The following is a 24,917-nucleotide window of genomic DNA, read 5'->3' on the forward strand; positions in this document are numbered from 1 at the left end:
GGAAAGAATTGGTAGAGCTAGGGCGGAAATGACAATTATCGATTAAGGAAACCAAAGTAAAACATTGAGAGTTCCATTTGGTGGTTCATTATAAATGTCAAAAACCTACTGTAAACCATTAGTGACGGAGTTGTGAGCCGAAGCAGTTGACCCTATCCAAGTTACATTCATGTGCAAGTAAAACACATTCTCAGATAAATAATGAGTGACGAGACTATGCCACTCCAAATTAAAGATTAAACTTTACACCAAAGCTAAACAAAGTCGAATACATTTTCTAGAAAACAACACAGTGGATGGACAATGCGTAATGCGTATAAGGAAACGATGCAGACATAATTTCGCACAGATAAATTCATAACAGACCAATAATAAACATAGATACCCTCAGGGAGAAAATAAAATGCGAAGCACAGCCAAAAAAGAGACTTGTATATATAAATCGATAGTCCATTAAAAGTTACAGCTGAGAGACTATTACATATGGTAGATACCATGGCAAACCGGAAATCTAGCCGAAAAATAGATACATCTTAGTGACCAAGGGATCCAGGCTATAACCGACCGAAACCCCTAGTGTAGTCCATCTAAATAAACAGATTTACAACACTCCTAATGTATTTATAGAGAATCTCCAATACAAAGAGACATTCCGGCAAAATTGCCCAAAACGCTTACACAAAATTACAAGAGCTAGCGCAAAGCTGGGAAAACATATCAGATAGACTGAAAAATTATCATGCATAATCATGTTTGTCTTGAGCACAAGACTGTCAATGGCTTACCCGGAAACCCTTGAGTGCAGAGGTCTGGTAAGGGTGCCATACTCCTCTGAGCCAGTGGCTTGAAAACCCCTGAACCAAACACCTTGTTCCTGGAGAAAAGAGCATGGGATTGTAACATCTGACAGATCTGGGTTCATTAAACCATAGCGGAAATAACCAAAAAGAAACAAGAAAACATCAGTCGCGAAACCCTCACCTGAGTTGCAGAACGGGAGCCATGCAACATCCAGAGTGAAGTTCAAAGGTACCGTCTCTGTTATCACCCGGCCGCAGGATAAACCAGGCCAAACATTTCAACCACAGAATCGAACCAGGCGCCAAGGAGCAAGGAAGCACAAAGGAAACTGAACTCCTGAAAGGCCAAAAAATTAGAACTTGGCATGTGAACAGAATAATGTATTGTATGTTGAAAACTGTACCATGACTTTGAAATGGTTATGTGCATTACGTTATAGATATAATGTTTATAATGGTTATTTGCATATGTTCTTACTTGTAATGATCTGAATAAATATTTGTCTTTTTTTAATATAAATCTCTCGTTTTGTTTATATGTGCTAGTTGGAGATGTGACAGAAGACTACTCTATTATTCAGATCAATAAATAGATGTTTGAGATGCACAACAGACAATAATATTAGGGATTATCAATTTATTAAATTATAATTTATTAGGGTCGTAATTATTTTAATTATATTTTATTTTTAGATTGTAATTTATTATTTTTAAATTATAATTTATTAGAATCATAATTATTTTATTTATATTTTATTTTTATTATTTTGTTTTAAATATTGATTAAGATTAATTATAAATATGGTTTTAAAAATAATATTAAAATTCTTTTAATACTTGTTGTGAAATTAGTATTGTAGTTTGAATTTTATATGATTTAGGTATGGGAAAGACCGGTCTTTTATATATAGTGGATGTCATCCTTGGGCAGCCTTCATGTTATTTTTTTTTAAATGTATTGTTTTAATTAATTTTATATTAGGTATGGGAAAGACCGGTCTTTTATATATATATATATATATATATATATATATATTTTATATGTCATATTTTTTATATATATTTCTCATATGCGATAGACATGTGTATTTGAATTAAAAATCATGTAACTTGTTTAATATATTTTATATACATTTCAGATAAGATAGGATAGGTATCTATATTTGAATTAGGATTTTTTATCATTTTAATTTAATTAAAATTAATTATATACTTGAAATAAGATTTTTTATAATTTTAGTTTAATTAATTGCACATGGGCTGTTAGACTATTTCACAAGTCTTATATATTTTACATTTTTCTATTTATAAATATCATCTTTGGGCCGCGGCCATGTTAACTTTCTTTATATAGTTACAATTAATTTTATCTCATCCCTGGGGAAAGGGAAGTTTACATACTTTACATACATACTTTTCACCTCTCTATATACATGTATATTTGAATTAAGATTTTTTAATTAATTTTATGTAAAAGTTTTTATATATTTTACATACATCTCACAATGTGGGATAAGAGATAGATATGTATATTTGAATTATGACTTTTAATAATTTTAATTTAATTATTAATATTTATTATGTAGATGTAATAGATTTAATTTTTATATAGTGTTTTATTATATTTTTAATAATATATACTAATTAAAAATTAAAATTTATTTCTAAAATATATACTTTTTTGATTAAATTTATACACTATTTCCAAAATACATATTTTTTTTTGAGCAAATCCAGAAGTGTTTCGTAACGTATAACTTCAAAATTAAAAGAAACACACCTTATTCTATTCTCTTTATAGAAGTGGGTCTTTCCCTATCGAGAGCCTAGCTACTTCAAAATTAAAAGCAACACACCCTATTCTATTCTCCTTATATAAGTGGGTCTTTCCCCTATCGAGAGCCTAGCTATGACAAAGCTTCTGTGGTACAAACACAAACTCAATAACATAGGAGACCATAGACTTCCTAAGCTAGCTTTAAATTCCAGCCAAAACCACCTAAGGCTCAAATGAGGTTGGTATAAAGACACCAGGACTTGGTTAAACCATTGGGAGATCGACGAGAATGCTGCATTGCGAAACATTAATAACATTAAAAATATTGTTACTTCTAAGTTCAAAGAAAAAATGTGGTGTGAGAAAAATTTAGCAGCTAAAAGAAAATTAAGATATTATAAAAAGGTCATGAACCCCACCCTAGAAGATCAAAAGTATCTCTCTGTTTTAACTAGCTCAAAGAAGAAAATTAATATAGCCAAGATTAGAACGAACTCTCATGAGCTCTATAGTGAAATGTGTTGTTGGACAGTTCCTAAAACACTATGGATGGAAAGGTTCTGCCATCTCTGTGAGAATATGAACATCGAGGATGAAAATCACTTCCTCTTAGAGTGTCCTACCTACAACCACATTAGATCTTAGTTTCAAAATCTTTGTTACAATACTGACCTTCCCAGCCTTTTACGTTGTCAAAATTACAGTGAGCTTGGGAGGCTTCTCTCCAAGCTTTTCGAGCATAGGAATAAAATCTTAAATCAAACTAAATAATTCGTTTCTCTAGGTCGATAGACCAAAGTTTGGTCTCAGTGGACGTTAACCATCATCATCATCATTATTAATTAAAAAATATAATATAAAATAAGTTATAAAATACAAATATTTTTTATTAAATTTATTAATTTAAAGAAATTAATATGAAATAAGTTATAGTATACATATATTATTGTGAGACAAAATTTATTCAAAGAAATGCTTGTTAATTGTTTAATCTTTTTGCATGTGGCTACATGTTACTTATATGACCACATTTTCTTTATTGGAAAATAATTAAATGTGTTTTAACATTTTCAATGCTTTAACAATTCATTCATTTACCATCAGTGAAAAGTTAGTTGGTGGATCGTTGTTTGGAAAATAATTAAGTATTTTTAGATTTTTTAATTTAAATGGTTATCTATATATATATATATATATATATATATATATATCATTTATTTGTAATATGAATTTAGAGGTTTATATGTGTTTGTTTAAAAGTTTTGATGTACTTCAGGAGTTATTCTATAATAAGAAGATAATAGAGTTTTTGCAACTTGATATTGAAGATTGTTCTAAATCCAAATTACAATGTTTAATTTAAGAGTGTTGTTATAGATTTTGTGCAGGTTAAGTAAGTTAGTCTATAGACATTGTTATGAATTATGTAGAGACCTTAGATTTAGTGCATGCAGTGAGTTTGGTCTCAAGATTCATGGAAATACCAAAGGAGACACATTGTGAAGTAGCCAAAAGGATTTTAAAGTATGTTAATGGAATTAAAGGATATGGTATTTTGTATATTGCAACAAATTATTTTAAGATGGTTGGAAAATTGGGCAGGAAGTGTTGATGACAAAAAGAGCAGATTAGAATATATTTTCCATATGGGTTCGAGAGTCATTTCATGGGTTTCCAAGAAACAACCAATAGTGTCATTTTCAACATTTGAAGTTGAATACATCGCAACAATAGGGGAAGCATGTCAAGTAATTTGATGAGATGAATGTGGAAGGATTTATGGCTTGAACAAAAAGGAACAACAAAAATTTATTGTGACAACAATTCCACAAATTTCGTTGTCCAATAATTCAATTTTTCACAAAATAAGTAAGCACATTGACACTAAGTATCATTTTATTAGGGAGTTGATTAACAATGGAGAAATTGTTTTGCAACATTGTAGGTCACAAGAGCAGTTTGCAGACATCTTCACAAAACTATTAACAAGAGAAATTTTTGTCCATCTAAGAGATTGTTTAAGAATTACCAATGTCAGTAGTTGTGATTAAGGGAGAGTATTGGAAGTAACCCCAACTACCAGAACTAATCGCACTGTTTGCACCTAGAAAATACAGGAAAATTCAAATTGCAGGTTTACCTTCAGCCTGAAGTGATATGGAGTAAATGATTTTATGGGCAATGTACAAGTCCTCCCCTTACGTGAAACATAAGTTAATCTAATGCATTGTTAATGTCTGCAAGGAGTTAGTAAGTTGTATATGCTAGGGTGTAATGTGCAGGATGTAGTTTATACTACGCAGTAAGTATGTCTACCACACAGTAAATATGTGTATAGGGAAATTAATATGTGTAAGCGTCCCATGTTTTAGTGTAATATTTTTCGTGTCTTAAGATCAATAAATACATGTTTATATAACAAGATATAATTTCTTGCCCACCACATGTATGGTCATGGAAAAACCCTCGCCAACCAATTTTTCAAAACCAAAATTGGCAAGCTTATCTCAGATATTCTAGTCAAGAAGAACTTTGATGCTCTTTATGTCCTTCTGGATGTAGGCTAGAATGAAAAATTGTGAAGATAATGTATCCCATTTTCCATATCCATGAAGATTTCCAACATTTTCCACTAGCTCTAAATAAGAGAATTGATTTGTAAATGGTTTGTGAGTGAACCATTTTCGGCATACTCGAATATGAGATATGAACGAGTTTCTGTCGCACTCCGATAGGAAGTCAGTTGTGGAGCAGTGAGAGTTCCACAAGATAATGGTGAAAGTTTTATCGTCGGTCATCGGTTAGGATCTTGGGCTCTACCACCTTGAATCCTCTTCCGACTAACTAGGGACTTGGTAGCTATTGATGCTAGTGATGGAGTGCTATGTTCAAGACTTGGCAGTTGTTGATGCCAATGATGAAGTGTGTACACTGTTTCTACAGAGTAGTTTTTTCTACACTTTGGGTTTTCAGTTTATTTTATTCTACATTTCTGATTTGGGTGACGTCGATGTTGGGATTGTGAGCTTGCATCGCTCCTTTTGGCATGGTATGTGATTCTTGGGATGTTTGGTTTTTCTATCTGGGGTTTTCTTTGACCAGTTGGTTTGGTTCGTTGAATTGGTCTGGATTTGGTGTTGTCTAGCATATCAGATTGTCTTATTTTTGGGTAGCCTTCAGACTGTGGTGGGCTTGTGAGGTTGGGTATTCATGGTGTTGGGTAGATGAGAGTTTCCTCTAACAGAGACTTTTCAAGTTTTTCTGCTGCTTATTAGTGTTGTATACGTACTGTTTAGAATATACAAGGTGCATTTGAAACCATCGCGTAAGGTGCCAAATGCGCAGTTGGTGGGGCATCTTCATTAGACACTCTTCGATGGAGAATGTTGAAGTTGGTGAACATCTAAAAATTCATAACTTCATCACCTTATGGCTCAAATGGATTAACTCCTTCATTGTTTCGCGCCCATGCAAGGACGTTAGCATTCACATCTGCCATAAGTGGTGTAATTTCTTTAGATGTTGGTGTTGTTGTTGTTGCCAGTGACGGTGTGCGTACATTGTTTCTTCAGAGCAAGTTTTCTTCACATTAGGTTTTTTAGTTTTTTTTTTCTTTATATTTTTTATTCTAGTGACTCTGATGCTGAGACTTTCGGCTTGCATTGCTCTTTTCTATGTTGGTTCCCATCAATCCAGGGTCTCTTATTGTTTTTTCATCCTCTACCAGTTTTTGGCGATGTCTTGGTGTTGGTAGGGGTGATTTTGTTTTTACTGACGTCGTCGTGGTGTCGGTCGTGGTGTATTTGGTTGTTCCGGTGACATGCCAGATCGACGTCCATTCAATTTGGCTCCTTGTGTCGGTGCCATTTACAACTGGGAGTTGGTGGGATTGATCCATTGGTGGATCTTTCGATGATTGTGCCCACTTTAATTTTGGATGCACAATTTCTTGAAAATATTCCTACCATATATTCTCTAAGTATATTTATTCTATGTACTCAAGATGTACTTCTCCAGGTTTGGTTGGGGTGGATCTACTTTCTTTATTTTATGAGGGTTGATGGGACTATTAACATACAGGTGGCCTTTCAAAGGATATTATTTTCTCTGAACTTATTTACGATTTCCATGGTGGCTTGCATTGAATATTCTAGTAATGTTAATGCTCCATATTGGGCGGCCTCTTGTAGGTTGTACTCAGGATCTCTTTCCCTAACTAGGCCTACAGTTTCTGGTGGGATTGGACATCCTCTGCTGGTTTACATTTAAGAATCCTTGGAAGGTGGTTTTTTCAGTTCTCTAGACGGTCGAAATGAGTGCTAGGGATACGTCAGATTAGGTGGGGGGCTCCTGGAGACACACTAAACGTTGACGTTACCCTTCAAGAGGCCTTCATATGTGCCACGTTGGATTCTAAATGGATGTTCTCTCAACGTTCCGGTGGATTTTTGGATGACTCACATGGCACTAACCCTAACTCGGTTCTTGATGGTAAGGTGCCACTTAGTGTCCATGCAGCTTCAGACCCTTTCTTGCGGCATACGTCTGATTCATCGAACATTCATGGATGCCGAAACAAGCCCATCTGAAGCCACGCAGAGACAAAACTACTTAGTTTTGGGCATGATGTATTATGAGATTGGGTTATTAGTATACAATACCACGCTTTAGTTGGGTGATGGAATTGATCTGAAACCGGAGACCTGGATATGGTTGGTTGGGTTCTTACACAATGGACACCACTCTTGGGGTATACTCCAAAGGTTAGTCGATTACTCAACCTTTGGTTCTCGTTTCATTTCCTGCACCAGGAAGACAGAGAGTGCTTTTTATTGCGAACATGGGTCCGTGTGAGGGGTTTTCTATAACTATGTTAGTGGTATGTGGGTTTCAATCAATCGTTGGACACCCGACAAAACAAATTTGTCTGGGTAAAGCTACGAGGATTACCTATTGAATACTAGACTAGACATGCTTTGATGGCAATAGGGGATGATATTGGTAAATTTAGATACATGGACCCTCGAATCGTGGGGGATCAGGACAAAAGGGTAGCATGGATTTTGGTGGAGGTCAATTATACTAGAAAACACTTGGAAAATATCGAATTAGAATGGGATTCTCGTTGATTTTTCCAGCAGATAGATTATTGGGGCATCCCATTTCGGTGTTTATTATGTCGCCTGTAACACCCTCCGGGGTAAATTTGCATATAAAAAACATAATAGGAACAGAAATACAATAAACATATCAACCATCAAAATCCATATACACATCAGTACATTTGCACATGAAAATCAAGGGAATGATTTTTTTCATTAATAAATGCAATGAACCAACTGGTGATGGGACTACCACGTTCCACCCGGCCATAGATTGGCTGAGCCAAGTCTCTCTTCCACCAATCACCCCCATGGAATATTCCAAGAATGAATGTGGGATCTCAGAGAACACATAAATCAAAACTCATCCAGGTCTTCCAGAGGCCACCCACCTCAACCCATCAAATAGTGATTCCACCTCTTGGTCGGACATCACCAAAACCCATCATCACATTAGTCTCCATCCAAGCCTTCTAGGGCTTCCAGAGTGTTTGTCCAACCGAGGCTTCTAGAACTAGTAACTCAACCCACAGCTTATACAGGGCTTCCAAAGTGTTTGTCCAACTAAGGCTTCCAGGACTAGTAACTCAACCCACCAAGGGCTTCCAGAGCGTTTGTCCAACTAGGGCTTCCAGGACTATTAACTCAACCCAAGCTGTTACAGGGCTTCCAGAGTGTTTATTCAACTAGGGCTTCCAGTACTAATAACTCAACCCAAGCTATGGAAACATGAGAACCAACCAAAACATAACAATGAAAGTATGCCCACAATCACCATGGCTATCCAGGAAATGGCAAGGCTGGGAAATACATTGTACCAATGACAGATCACAACCAAGAAACCACATGCATGTGCCATGCATGCCAAAATAGTGAAGAAATCACACTCAACCCACCAAGGGCTTCCAGAGCATTTGTCCAACGAGGGCTTCTAGGACTAGTAACTCAACCCAAGCTGTTACAAGGCTTCCAGAGCATTTATTCAACTAGGGCTTCCAGTACTAATAACTCAACCCAAGCTATGGAAACATGAGAACCAATAAAAACATAACAATGAAAGTAAACCCACAGTCACCATGGCTATCCAGGAAATGGCAAAGCTGGGAAATCCATTGTCGAACTAGGCAATCCTCCATACCAATGATAGATCACAACCAAGAAACCACATGCATGTGCCATGCATGCCAAAATAGTGATGAAATCACACATGCAACTCGATACCTGCAATCAAATATGATGTAGTTGTTGATGTTGATTCCCTCTTGTGCTTTCCTGCTCTTCATTTGCCTTCTTTTTCTAAGAATCCAAGTATACCATACCCTCCAAGAGTGCTCCAAGAAAACTCTAAGTATCCAAGAGTATGAGAGAGAGAGAATAATGAGAGAGCTCCAAAGCTAAACCGACCAATTCTTCACCACTAATCCTCAGAAGCCTTTTTATTAACGAGGCCTCTATTTTATTCATTTTCCATTATTTTCCTTCAATTTCCTGCTCACATGAAACCTATGACCTTTCACCTTCCTTTTCTCCTAATTTCCACTATTTTCCTTCATTTTCCTCCTCACATGCAACCTATGACCTTTCACCTTTTCTCCTAATTTCCATTATTTTTATAAATAAATGTGCAAAAATACCTTTTTGCCTCTTTAATGCCTTTGCCAATTTGCTTAACCATAAACAACCAAATGAACACCCACTAGGATGTCCTGCCCACCATTCAGCTTGGAATACATGTCTCATCATCTGTGGTATTTATATATTTTTACATGGAATTTTGACAAGGGTTGTTACAGAACCCTCCCCCTTGGGGGAACACCATCCTCAGTGTTCAATGACACCTATAACCAACATGACTATTGAAAACAAAACGTACTACCCATGGTGCTTTATAACATAGCTCATTGCAGTATTTACAATGAAATATCTACTCAAAATCAAAACATCATGATAACATGACCACATACCGCATACTGGAGCTTTATAACATAGCTCATTACAATATTTACAATAATCACATATACATATACACATATGTACATTTTCTCAACCAAGAAATAAAATAATATGAATACGCAATAATAGAATCTAGAGGCTCACGTCTCCACCCTCAAAGTAATACTAGGATCCACCTCCTTCCCAAGAAGTCCAGAATCCACTGCAACAAATACATCCGTGACCTTCCCTTCTCTACTACACAGTCCCTCGGGAATCCAGTCATCTCTTCCGTGCAGTCACTCACTTTCCAAGTTCCGCTGGAACCCCCATCCTGGGCAATCCATCCCTTGGCAAGGCTTCCTCACATCATAAGATACAACAACCAAGGCATATCCATGCCTTAAAACCATCATACCGGTCATAGCATGCTCATGGAAATCAATGGATACAATTGGGTACCAGTGTCCCACAATGGCCCTGCTCCTGAAGTGCTTTACCAACATGTTGTTGCATGTTCCAATTTCTCTTACTGTTTTTTCCAATTCTTGTAGTCGATTTCAACCACTCAGTTGGGCATGTTCATTCTTCCTGTACCAAGAACATAACTTCCATTAGATTCAAAATAAATTGAAATAACTTCAAATCATACCTCATTGGTAGTTTTTCAATAAGATACACTTGAAATCCTATTTGCTTCCTGTTACAAGAAGTCAAACTAGCATCTTTGACCAAATCAACATGTATAAAAATATCACATCAGGTTAGCTCAAAACACAACCATCATAGATCAAAATCATAAATCACATGTAACCATAATAAACCTGAATCATAGATCACATATAATCATCATATACCATAGTCATAAATGACATGCATAATAAAATTGAAATAAAATAATGATACTTATCCTTTCCTAAATCCTTAGCTTCTACCTTTGTCTTTGTTCTATACGCACTCCGGATCAGTTGCTACACTCAACAAACACCTAGTTCCTTCTCCTCAACCATGTGCATCACACACATACAACCACACGACATACCACACCATGCAATACGTGCATCTACACCTGACATACAACACATACACCTACACCCAATGTATACAATACAATGCATCCATCTATACCCAATGTGAAATACCACCCAATGTATGTACCTACACAGAGTACTACACAACAAGTACCCATGCCGCAATACCATGACTACATGATGCATATACATAATATCGCATGCCCATAACACAACATCGATGACATGCACACAATACCACACGTACACCAGTACCATATGTACAACATGTACATAGTACCACCTATACACTGCACAACATGTTCACAACATCACATGTACACAGCGCCACTTGCACAACGTGTACACAATGCCACATGTACACTACACCACTATACAACGTGTACACAATACCACATGTACACAGTACCACATGCACGATGTGTACACAACACCATATGTACATAGCATCACATGCACGACATGTACACAACACCGCATGCTCATAGCACCATATGTACAACATGTACAAGGCACCACTTGTACAATCATTCACACAACACCATATGTAAATAGCAACATATGTACAACATGCACGCAACACCAATTGTACATAGGATTGCATATTCAACATGTACATAGCATCATCCATACACAACACTGCATATCCAACATGCACAGAGCACCATATGCACACACACCGCATATACATCATGAAGACAATACAATATGTATAAAACACCCCATATGAAATATTCACGCAACCCTATTTGTGCCATCCTGTATATAACATTGCGTAAATAACATGTACACATGATATCTATACACAACACCATAAGTGCAGACATAATAGATGCAACATGTATAACATATACAACGTATGCACAACAATAGTACCACACATACAAAACCACACTGTCCTTACCAAGAAACCTTGCTTCCAGTATCTCATCCATGCTTATCCTAGCATGTCGCAGACCACATTGCTTTCACTTTGTTGATGTATCCTTCAACATTACCTATCATAACATAAACATAGGCATAATACAAGTATACAAAACCAAATCATATCCACATGATACTGACCTCGTATATTTTTCGTGACTACTCTTCCCAATTGATTCCTCATAAGACTAGGAACCTCTTCATGTCGTTCTCCTGCATAAGCAATGATTCCTCCACAAGAATGATCCTTGACAACCTTGTCAGACAATAACATAGATACATGGATACATACATATGTATATAAACGTTAGCATAAAATAATCATGATCCTGTCAGACAACAACATACATACATAAATACATGTATACATATATAAACATCAACATAATCATGATCATAAAAAAATTGCCAGATAACATAAGGTCAAGGTCAAGAGAGCTTCCTTTATTCATGCACGACATGCATGATATTAAGAACAACAGTGCCCAACGTAGCCAAGGTATCTAATGCCTCATATCCATTTACTCTACCTTTTCTAGTTACCTTTCTCATGTCTGCACTGCTACTATCCATTTACCACAATGGACCCAACTAGACTAACCAACTGTCATAGTCTTACCTCCCGTTGCGCTTACTCATGCACAAAGCTTCATCTGGGTCTTATATCATCGGTTGGGTACCACATAGCTCTCCTCGAGCTACATTAACTTTCCTCTTTCCCAACCAATTCCACAGACTCAAAACATAAAAGGAAAGAATGGAAACAACAACAACAACAAAAACCATGAAAACCAATAACAACACGACTACAAAAACAAAGCGGTATGGACATACTAGACATAAAAAAATATACAAATCAAGTGCAAGAAAATATCAAAATACCAAAAACACAAGACTAACAACAACCACCATGACTCAATCCCCATGGTTCCCAGTGCATCCAAGGGAAATCTCAACCTGAGCCTTCTTCACGATTCATGGAAATCTCTCTTGCGATGCAACTCCCTGCATCATGCTCACACATGTTCCAAATATCAAGAAAGTCATATTTATCAATTTGAAATCAACTTTTACAAACAATCATGTCATAATCCATAGTCAACTCATAGTCATCAATCATAATACAACAACTATCACCTACTATACTCAAGTACATCTCAACTATCCCAACAAATATATTTGAGTACAATCATCTTAAAACAAGATCATTTGAACACATACTCATATTATGCAATTCATCAAATATTCGTACCATGTTAAATAAATCAACTAGATGAATAATCAACAGTCAAACACCAAATATATGACATAAGGAATTGATACCTTGATGTATCTCAGGGGAGGTGATCTTGTCTGCACAATTAATCTAGTTAGCACAATATAACTTTACAACACATCAACTCAAACACTCATAAGATCATGATATCCATAACAATATCTAACTAACATGTTCACATCGTAAACTCATATGCATATGCAAAGTCAATCTAGATTAGTATGACACCATCTCACAAATATGTCGGTTCATACCTGAATATCGCAACCATAACCATCTGCATAGGTCAAACTAGGTTAACACAATACATGTAACATCAAAATCTTCGAGGCAATGAACATAACCATCATCAATATGACCAATCCAAATTATAACATCAATATCTCAATGAAATGACCCTAATCATCAATTTAATAGAATATAACAACAATAAGCTATATATCATGCTCATCAAAACCATACAACATAATCATCAGGTTATCTAATATAAAACAACAATAGCAATGTATACAACTACAGGGTACTATCATTCTTTACTATCTGACACATGTGCATATAACCACACTAATTATCTAACATCTATCATAAAATAACCATAACATCAAATACATGTTCATAAACCTAATGTATATAACCCTAATGCCTATAATAATCCTTAACTTACATACCTTGCATGCCAAACATACACTACCTGTATGATGATTTTCTGTTATCCCAAAGTCCAATGCCGCAACCTCATTATAGCACTATGATGACCTAAATTGGATACAATGACTTCACAAGGCATATTTGACCTACTATACATGCATAATCATATCCAAGACCATGCACGCATAACAACTGTATATTGACATATAACAAATGAGTACTAAACCATACACACATCATTCTAGCTAGAGTCTCATCATCAATGCATGACCATATTAAGTACACAAACCATGACCTCATGCATGACAACAACCATTACTCCATTGTACACATTTTCACATGCAACCAACATTACGCATGAGCAATGGAAAATCAACTACACCTACGCATAAATGCATGTAGTCGAACATAAGTGATCAATTCTTGTAATCAACCTACAAGACTGATACATGTAATCAAAATATTAAAAAATGTAACCTAACATACAAGGATGTAAGTAGGTATCATGAAATCAACATGTAAGCGACATATAATTCATACACATTCAGTCACATGTTCCAAAAATCAAGACATCGTGTCTATTAATTTGAAATCAACATTCACCAATACTAACAACCTATAAGCATACCCCCTTACTATCCATGGTCCACACTAAGGTAGAAGGAGGAAGCTACTATAATGGCCCGATCTCCAATGTCCAATTATGGAAATGGGATCTCCAAAGCTCTACTAAATTTAGCCACACTTGAAAAGAAATTGATTTTTATTTCTTATACATTTTGTATGATATTAACTCAAAACATTGCACTTATTCCACTTGTAACATAATAACTAAAACCATGCCACTTTTCCATTTCCTTACATGCAACTTTTCAAATTCCTTGCATGCAACCTTTCAAATTCCCTACATGCAACTCTTCAAATTTTTTGCCTGAAAATATGCATAGATCAGCTACATCCATATTATCATACTACAATACTATCCCATCTAAAAAATAACATTTTCTTCAAACAATTACCATACTTTTACATTTTCTTTAAACAAGTACTATACTATTACATTTGCATGTAAGCATTTTTTCAAACACTTTACATGTAAACTAATATAGCAAACTATTTGCATACAAGTAAGCATATATAAACTACAAGAATACTATTACACATCAATAATATCCCCAACCACAAACATCATCCTTATTGGGGCATTTTATCAAAATGTTTGTATGCAATTAATCATTGAACCATTTAAGCATTTCATCAAACACTTTGCATGCAAACTAATATAGTGAATTATTCAATGCATATATCCTAAACTGCAGTAGTAAAAGTTATCGAAACTAAACCATATGATCAATGGTATTTTCCATCACTATGGTTCAAGTTTCAACTTCTGAGATTTCATAGATGAAAAGTTATAACAAAATACTAACACAATCGTATTTGGTGCACAATTCTAGGAGTATCCAAAAAGCTCGACTTACACTAGCCATATATCCTAAAATATAGAAAATAAATGTCTGAAATTTTTATCACAATATCAAAGGGATTTCCCCTCATTGTGAAAAAAATTTCAGCTCCTTAGAGTTCCTAGAAGAAAAGCTATAACAGAAATGTCAGCGTGACCTGTTTGAGGCCTAATTTTAGGAGCATTCAGAAGGCTCGACTACCTCTACTCATAACTCATAAAATATTATGACCCAATATTTGAAATTTATACCACATAATCAGTGTTATGTCCTCTCAAATTGGAAAAATTTTCATCTTCTGAAAGTCTATATAAGATAAGTTATTGCAGAAATTCCAACAGGATCTGTTTAAAGGTGCATTCAGGAAGGTCATCTTCCTTATATCATAATTCCTAAAGTATTGTGAACCAATATCTGAAATTTTTACCACATTATCAATGGGATTTACCTTCAATATGGACAAATTTTCAACTTCTAATATTCCACAGAAGAAAAGTTATAACAAATATGACAGAAAGGTCTAAAATTTAACATTTGTTCTTCATTTCACCTATGATAGAGCCCATCCAGTCCAAGTGTTTGAACCATGCTCTAATACCACTCTGTAACACCCTCCAGGGTAAATTTGCATATAAAAAACATAATAGGAACAAAAATACAATAAACATATCAGCCATCAAAATCCATATATACATCAGTGCATTTGCACATGAAAATCAAGGGAATGAATTATTTTTCATTAATAAATGCAATGAACTGATCGGTGATGGGACTGCCATGTTCCACCCAACCATAGATTGGTTGAGCCAAGTCTCTCTTCAGCCAATCACCCTCGTGCCATATTCCAAGCATGAATGTGGGATCTCAGAGAACACATAAATCAAAACTCATCCAAGGCTTCCATATGCCACCCACCTCAACCCATCAAATAGTGATTTCACCTCATGGTTGGACATCACAAAAAACCCTAATTTAACTATAAACTTAATTTTATACAGCTATTATTATCATCGATGTTAATAAACCACATATTATTAATGTTACAAATATAAAATATGTAATAAATATTATTAAATAAATAATATTTTAAACAATATTGTAAATATTATTAAAATTTGTTTTAAATATTTTTATTGTCATTTATAAATGTAATGTTATAAAGTATTAATCAACTTATTTTGATATAGTCTATTAATAAATATTAGCTATATGAATAGGAACACTGTGTTGATAAAATATACTAGCATTTGCACCACATGTTGCAAAAGAAATGCCGTAAGGCGGTATAGCATAGGAAACAATCGCATAGAAGAAAAAAATAAAAAAATAATGCAATTTTGTTTCATTACTAAAGACTCTCTTTCAAAAATTTATTAATCTTTATCCTATGTACACTAAAAAAACCTGCACATCAACCTCCTAAGATTAGGATACCTAGAGAATCTGAACCAAAGAAGGAGAAGGAGAAGGCAAATGCCTTTACAGGAGTAGCCTACTCATCTTCTCCAATTTTGTTAGTTACTTTTCACTTAGTAAACCTCCCAATATGTTTGAAATAGATGTTTGGATTGATGACTTTGCAGTCCAAATATCGATCACATTTGTTATTTATTTTTGTCAAAGTTTCAAAAAGTTCAAATATGTTCCCCAAGTTACAAACATATTATATTTTATCTTTATTCTTGTATTAAAAACAATAAATACAGAATGCTTGCTCACAAGATGAGCAAGAACAGGGCAAACAATAAATACAAAATGCTTGCTCACAAGATGACCAAGAACAGGGCAACATGCCAGCCCAGAAATAGTATCATCTCATGTTCAAACACTAAACACTTTAGTGATAGGATATCAATTTACAAAATATGAAAATGAAGGAAGCCAACCAATTTGTATGGACTTGATTTTACAGTCTCAATAATGTGTACTGTATCATTTAATTTTGCTCATGTAATCTTTTTACCCTTCAATTCTTTGAAAGTGAGCACATCTTTTTACCCTTCAATACTTTGAAAGTGAGCACAACTTTCAGTTTGGATTCTGATCTTAGATTTAAAAAAGCACACTCTTTTGTTAATCTTGAGTCTTCTTTTTGTCAAAATTCATCAAAATTCAAGGAATTCCTTGAGGATTGAAGGTCTATTTCCATAAATATATGTATATAACTATCTATAAGTGCATAACCCTAATCGGGAAAACAAGACTGTCGTATATAAACATAAAATAATCATTTCACAGAATTCGAGCAATAAAACTTATTGCTATAAATAAAAACTCTCTTATTGCTATAAATAAGAACACTCAAAGGCCAAGCCATGTATTAAATGGTCGAGTTCAAGTGTTGTTAATAGTAAGATGATCAATAAGACATTCCAAATCAGGTTTTTCAGAGAAAACCCAATTTGTCCCAATAAGTTTAACAATCAATCACAAGGTTACTCAGGAAAACCCTTATGTCAAATATTACATCAAATTCAACTTGAAACTACTTATACCACTGCATTGGAGTGGTACAATAAGTTTAACAATCAATGACAAGGGTACTCAGGAAAACCCTTATGTCAAATATTACATCAAATTCAACTTGAAACTACTTATACCACTGCATTGGAGTGGTAAATTAGAGTTCTAGTAACTATTAAGCTACATAAAACACCATTAAGTGGGTTCCCGAAGAACTTGGCGCAATAGAAGTCGCGTGTACGAACCCCAATAAGAAGTCATCCCTCGTGTTGGCTAGTAAACAAAAAAATATCTCTCGAATTATCTGCAAACTCACAATAGAACACTGAGATTAGATTACGGTGAAAATGAATAATCTCCACCACATTTTAATCTCTGTAAGAAAAGTAAATAAACTATTTACCTTTGGACGGTGCGTTGCCAAGAAAGACCAATCTTCTGCGTGCAATCGTTAAATCATTGTTAGGGTTTGGAGAAAGGGCTCATAAATAGATGATAAAAAAAGGAAACAAGGTAAGTTGGTTCTCAAAATTGAAATGATTGGACAAGGTTGAGATAAGTCAATCTGTATAATTTGATTGACAAAAATATTAAAGGAGAACTGTCAAATAGAAGCAAGATTCTTCCTACACAAGTGATTCCGGTCAAACCCAAAACCTGACTAACCCTCAATCCTTAATTGATCTTCTCTTGAGTCTATTAGAACTTTCTATTTGTCATGAAATGAATCAGTGCAACCTGGTTATTGCAATTTCATCAAATATGGATTTCCCTATTTATCTCGGAAACTTCTCTCATATTAGCATTATGTTACAATTTGTGAATGAAAAACTGTAAATTTCTTATAGCCAATGTAGAAAAAGGCAGAGTTCAAACCTAGTTCTCTCTTGTAATTAAAGGCAGGCAGAGTAAATCACCTTTATTACAGGTTAAGTAGTGTGATGATCAATATGACATTACAAATCAGGTTTTTCAGAGAAAACCCTGATTTGTAACTCTATGACTCTCCACCCAAAGCTTTCTTCCCTCAGTAAAATAAGAAGGGGAAAGGCATCATTCACAATACAATATTGTTGTTGCAATTCAATAATATTCTGAAAATATGTAATAGCTTCTTGTCAAATCTCAGCATCTGTGTATACCATTTCTCCATCGCCCCCCCATGATTTTCCATATGGAATTGTGATTCCTCCACTGATTTGCATAGTACTGAAAGAATTTTGTATTACAATTCCCTTCCTGGATCCATATAGCTCTGCTTTTTAGTCTTCAAGTTGATTCCTGGATTTCCAATATGTGCTTCTTCCTGGCCTCCAAGTGTTTGAACTGATCCAATAGTTGTTCAGGTGGTGACTGAGTGGCGAAGTGATCCCCAATAACTTGAATCTCAGACTACAAAGCTTTCAATTCCTATAATAAAACCTCCTTATTGTGCCTCTCCCATATCCTAGCCCGACTTTTAATTATTTTTAATTTTTGCGAGATGATCTCCATGGTCGATCTATTACCAGAGTTTTCAACAGAATTCCAGACACCCATGACCATCTTAACAAAGGAATCATCCTGAAGCCATGCCTGATTAAACTTGAAAGGTATACCTCTTTTGACCGGAGTACCATTTGACAATGATCCAAAAAATAGGATTGTTCCACATGTGACCTGAGATTTCCCAAAACTTTGCACAAACCCTAGTGAACCAAAAATTTGTCAAGTCTCTTTCTAATATAAGAATCTCCACTCCTTTCGTTGTGCCAGGTGGGTACCACAGGATCTGGGAAAATATCAATCAAATGGTTTCCATCAAAAATATTATTAAGTTTGGCTTCCATGGGGTCTCTGCGACCACTCTTACCCCAAACCTCCTCTCTATTTAAGGTGGCATTAAAATCCCCCCAAAAAATAACATAACCAATCTTCATTATATCTGATGCCTCCATCCTATGCCAAAATATTTGTCGACTCTCATAAGGTGCATAGATGTTGCAAATGTGAATTCTCTCCTCCATGCCTTGAAAATGACCTGAAAGAAGTATCCCTGCAAAGAATTTGTGGGCTTTGAAATTTTCCCAATATGGATCCCACAGTGCTACCAGTCCCTCGAACAAACCGCACGAGTCAACTACAACAATGTGCCATGATGGGGAGACGGATTGAAAGTAGTAAATGGATTGAGCAGTAGTAGACATAATTTCTTGTATAAGAATGATGATTAGATGAATAGATTTTACTAGAAATCGCAGGGAGAGCTTCTTCGTGGCGTCCCCCAGGCCACATATATTCAGAGAAATAATGTTCATTATGAACCCAATCCCAGGTGCACATTTTTTCTAAGGGCCCTAGGTGAATAAGAGTCTAGGATAGGCACATCGTTTAACCCAGTCAAATCACCAAGCATTTGTTTCCCTGAGTGCAATCCTTGATGGCAGCGACCACCCTTCTCACCCCCCCAGCGGGTGTTAATGTTTCTAGCAGAGTTTGGGCTAATGAAAGGAGAGGTTACCGAGCCTTTTCCCTTATGAATCATGAGGGAATAGAAGTTCATATCGAGGTTCAAAAGAAGAAATTTTAAGTCACTATCGACAAAATTATGAGGGGATTTAGGAGGAAGTGATTCCTCCGAGGGGTGAGGGGGATGCGACATGCATTAGGGGATTTTTGAGGTATAAAATGGGCCTCCTAAGGAAATTCTAAAATAATACTTTAAATAATAAAATAAGATTAGATTACATCATCAAAGTTTAGAGGGAAAAAAGAAAAACTATTTTTTCAACTCGTATTTTCAACTTATCTCCTTATGGGTTTACTCAAATTTCGAGCAGAAACACTCGTTGGATGCAGAATTTGATTCCTCATCCAAGGAGTACCAATGTTGCATACTTTTGATGGACCCTGCTATATGAAAAATGAGAAATACATGAAAAACGTGATTGTAATCATGTTTTTTCATGTATTTCTCATTTTTCATATAGCAGGGTCCATCAAAAGTATGCAACATTGGTACTCCTTGGATGAGGAATCAAATTCTGCATCCAACGAGTGTTTCTGCTCGAAATTTGAGTAAACCCATAAGGAGATAAGTTGAAAATACGAGTTGAAAAGAAAAGTTTTATTATTTTATTATTTTTTAATCTTTGTACTTTTTTAGTCCAAAAATGGTGAATCATCTCCCATGGTTGACATCATCATCTTGAATCCTATTGGTTCTTAAGAAGTTTATTTTTGTTGTACAATTTTCTTAGGAGGCCCATTTTAGACATCAAAAATCCCCTAATGGAGGTCGTGGGGAGAGGGGCATGTCCTCGGATACCAACAAGGGGGGCATATTAGAAGGTATAGAAGGGATAGACTGTAGAGCCTTGGATGAAAAGGGGAGGGGGCTTGTCAAGGAGCCAAGAGCATTTAAGGATGATGGAGGAGGATCGACCAAGGGAAGAGGAAGATCTGGTGCAGTGAATTCACAAGACCCCCCCATGTAAGACAAAAATGTAAGATGAGGAGAAGTGGGAGGAGATGTTGAAGGTTAAGATTGAGACGAATGTTTATCAAAGAAATTATCATCGGGGGAGGATGTGTTACATGGACCCTAGCCTTAATGGCCTTGTCGAAACTTATGGCCATCTAAAATGAACTACTTGTCTCCCTATGTCTGGTGCCGATGATGAAAATGTCGCAGGCATTGATCCAGAAAGTGTCCCGTGTGGCGACATAATAAACACCGAAATGGGATGACCCAATAATCTATCTACTAGAAAAAACAACAAGAATCCCATTCTAATTCGATATTTTCCAGGAGTTTGCTAGTATAATTGACCTCCACGAAAATCCATGCTACCCTTTTGTCCCAATCCCCCACAATTCAAGGGTCCATGTATCTAAATTTACCAACATCATCCCCTATTGCCATCAAAGCATGTTTAGTCTAGCATTCAATAGAAAATCCTCGTAGCTTTACCCAGAAAAATTTGTTTTGTGGGGTGTCCAACCATTGATTGAAACCCACATACCACCGACATAGTTATAGAAAACCCCTCCCACAAACCCATGTTCGCGATAAAAAGCACTCTGCGTCTTCTAGGTGCAGGAAATGAAACGAGAATTAGTGGTTGAGTAATCGACTAACCTTTGGAGTACACCCTAGGAGTGTTGTCCATTGTGTAGCAACCCAACCATCCATATCCATGTCTCCAGTTTCAGAGCAATTCCATCGCCCAACTAAAGCGTGGTTTTGTATATTGATAACCCAGTCCCATAATACATCATGCCCAAAACTAAGTAGTTTTGTCTCCACATGGATTCAGACGGGCTTTTGTCTGCATCCATGAATTTTCGATGAATCAAACGTATGCCACAAGAAAGGGTTTGAAGCTGCATGGACGCCAAGTGGCGCCTTACCACCAAGAACCAAGTCAAGGTCAGTGCCATGTCAGTCATCCAACAAACCACCGGAATGTTCAAAGAACATCCATTCAGCATCCAACGTGGCATGTATGAAGGCCTCTTGAAGGGTAACATCAGCTTCTAGGGCAGGACATCATAATGGGTGTTCATTTGGTTGTTTATGGTTAAGGAAATTGGCCAAGGCAATGGCTAAGGAATTAAAGAGGCAAAAAGTTATTTTGGTGCATTTATTTATGAAAATAATGGAAATTAGGAGAAAAAGGAGGTGAAAGGTCATAGGTTGCATGTGACGAGGAAAATGAAGGAAAATAATGGAAATTAGGAGGAAATGAAGGTGAAAGGTCACAAGTTTCATGTGAGGAGGAAATTGAAGGAAAATAAAGGCCTCATTAATAAAAAGGATTCTGAGGATCAGTGGTGAAGACTTGGTCCATTTAGATTTGGAGCTCTCTCATTATTCTCTATCTCTCTCATACTCTTGGATACTTAGAGTTTTCTTGGAGCACTCTTGGAGGGTGTGGCATACTTGGATTCTTGGAACAAGAAGGCAAATGAAGAGCAGGAAAGCACAAGAGGGCATCAACATCAACAGCTACATCATATTTTCTTGTAGGTACCGAGTTGCATGTGTGATTTCTTCACTATTTTGGCATGCATGGCACATGCATGTGGTTTCTTGGTTGTGATCTGTCATTGGCATGGAGGATTGCCTGGTTTGACAATGGATTGCCTAGCCTTTCCATTTCCTGGTTAGCCATGGTGACTGTGGGTTTACTTTCATTGTTATGTTTTGGTTGGTTCTCACGTTTCCATAGCTTGGTTTGAGTTATTAGTCCTGGAAGCCTTTGTTGAACAAACTCTCTGGAAGCCCTATAATAGCTTGGGTTGAGTTACTAGTCCTAGAAGCCCTTGGTGGGTTGAGTTACTAGTCCCGGAAGCCTTGGTTGGATAAATGCTCTAGAAGCCCTGCATAAGTTGTGGGTTGAGTTACTAGTTCTAGAAGCCTTGGTTGGACAAACACTATGGAAGCCCTGGAAGGCTTAGATGGAGACCAATCTAATTATGGTTTTTGGTGATGTCCGACCATGAGGTGGAATCACTATTTGATGGGTTGAGATGGGTGGCATCTGGAAGCCCTGGATGAGTTTTGATTTATGTGTTCTCTGAGATCCCACATTCATGCTTGGAATATGGCACGGGGGTGATTGGATGAAGAGAGACTTGGCTCAGCCAATCTATGGTCGGGTGGAACGTGGTAGTCTCATCATCGGTTAGTTCATTGCATTTATTAATTAAAAAAATTCATTCCCTTGATTTTCATGTGCAAATGTACTGATGTATATATGGATTTTGATGGCTGATATGTTTATTGTATTTTTGTTCCTATTATGTTGTTTATATGCAAATTTTCCCTAGAGGGTGTTACAGAGTGGTATCAGAGCATGGTTCAAACACTTGGACTGAATGGGCTCTATCAAAGGTGAAATGAAGAATAAAGGTTAAATTTTAGACCTTTCTGTCATATCTATTATAAATTTTCTTCTATGGAATATTAGAAGTTGAAAACTTTTTCCATATTGAAGGTAAATCCCACTGATAATGTGGTAGGAATTATGATCGAAGGAAGATGACCTTCTTGAATGCACCTTTAAACAGATCATGTTGGAATTTCTACAATAACTTATCTTATGTAGACTTTCAGAAGCTGAAAATTTTTCCAAATTGAGGGGACATAACACTGATTATGTGGTATAAATTTCAGATATTGGGTCATAATATTTTATGAGTTATGAGTAGAGGTAGTCGAGCCTTCCGAATGCTCCTAAAATCAAGCCTCAAACAGGTCACGCTAACATTTCTGTTATAACTTTTCTTCTAGGAACTCTAAGAAGGTGAAATTTTTTTCACAATGAGGGTAAATCCCACTGATATTGTGATAAAAATTTCAGACATTTATTCGCTATATTTTAGGATATATGACCAATGTAAGTCGAGCTTTTTGGATACTCCTAGAATTGTGCACCAAATATGATTGTGTTAGTGATGATGATAACGATGATGATGGTTAACATCCACTAAGACCAAAAATTGGTCTATCGGACCTAAAGAAACAAATTATTTATTTTGATTTAAGATTTTATTCCTATGCTCAAAAAGCTTGGAGAGAAGCCTCCCGAGCTCACTATAATTTTGACATTGTAAAAGGCTAGGAAGATCAGTATTATAACAAAGATTGTGAAACTGAGATCTAATGTGGTTGTACGCGGGGCACTCTAAGAGGAAGTGGTTTTCATCCTCGATGTTCCTATTCTCACATATATGGCAGATCCTTTCCATCCATGGCGTTTTAGGAACTGCCCAACGACCTTCTTCACTATGGAGCTCATGAGAATTCGTTCTAATCTTTGCTATATTAATTTTCTTCTTTGAGCTAGTTAAAATAGAGAGATACTTTTGATCTTCTAGGGTGGGGTTGATGACCTTCTTATAATAACTTAATTTTCTTTTAGCCGCTAAATATTTCTCACACCACATTTTTTCTTTGAACTTAGAAGTAACAATATCTTTAATGTTATTTATGTTTTGCAATGCATCATTCTCGTTGATCTCCCAATAGTTTAACTAGGCCCTTCTGTCTTTATGCCACCCCGCCTTTGTTATAACTTTTCATCTATGAAATCTCAAAAGTTGAAACTTGAACCATAGTGAGGGAAAATACCACTGATCATAAGGTTTAGTTTCCATAACTTTTACTACTGCAGTTTAGGATATATGCATTGAATAATTCACTATATTAGTTTGCATGCATAGTGTTTGACGAAATGCTTAAATGGTTCAATGATTAATTGCATACAAACAGTTTGATAAAATGCCCCAATAAGTATGATGTTTGTGGTTGGGGATATTATTGATGTGTAATAGTATTCTTGTAGTTTATATATGTTTACTTGTATGAAAATAGTTTGCAATATTAGTTTGCATGTAAAGTGTTTGAAGAAATGCTTACATGCAAATGTAATAGTATAGTACTTGTTTAAAGAAAATGTAAAAGTATGGTAATTTTTTGAAGAAAATGTTATTTTTTAGATGGGATAGTATT

General features: G+C 35.7%; 1 long non-coding RNA gene across 1 annotated transcript; it reads right to left on the reverse strand.

Annotated features, from left to right (window-relative positions):
* Nucleotides 1-417: 417 nt before the first annotated feature.
* On the reverse strand, nucleotides 418-1,240 carry LOC149155600 (uncharacterized). The gene is made up of 2 exons (XR_016263551.1): nucleotides 982-1,240; nucleotides 418-874 (listed from the first exon to the last, which is right to left on the reverse strand). It is a non-coding gene; the product is annotated as an uncharacterized LOC149155600 (long non-coding RNA).
* Between the last annotated feature and the right edge of the window lie 23,677 nt (nucleotides 1,241-24,917).

This window comes from Pinus tabuliformis, chromosome 9, assembly GCF_031772625.1.
Source record: "Pinus tabuliformis cultivar Carrire ecotype Pingquan chromosome 9, CPIR1, whole genome shotgun sequence".
Taxonomy (NCBI): domain Eukaryota; kingdom Viridiplantae; phylum Streptophyta; class Pinopsida; order Pinales; family Pinaceae; genus Pinus; species Pinus tabuliformis.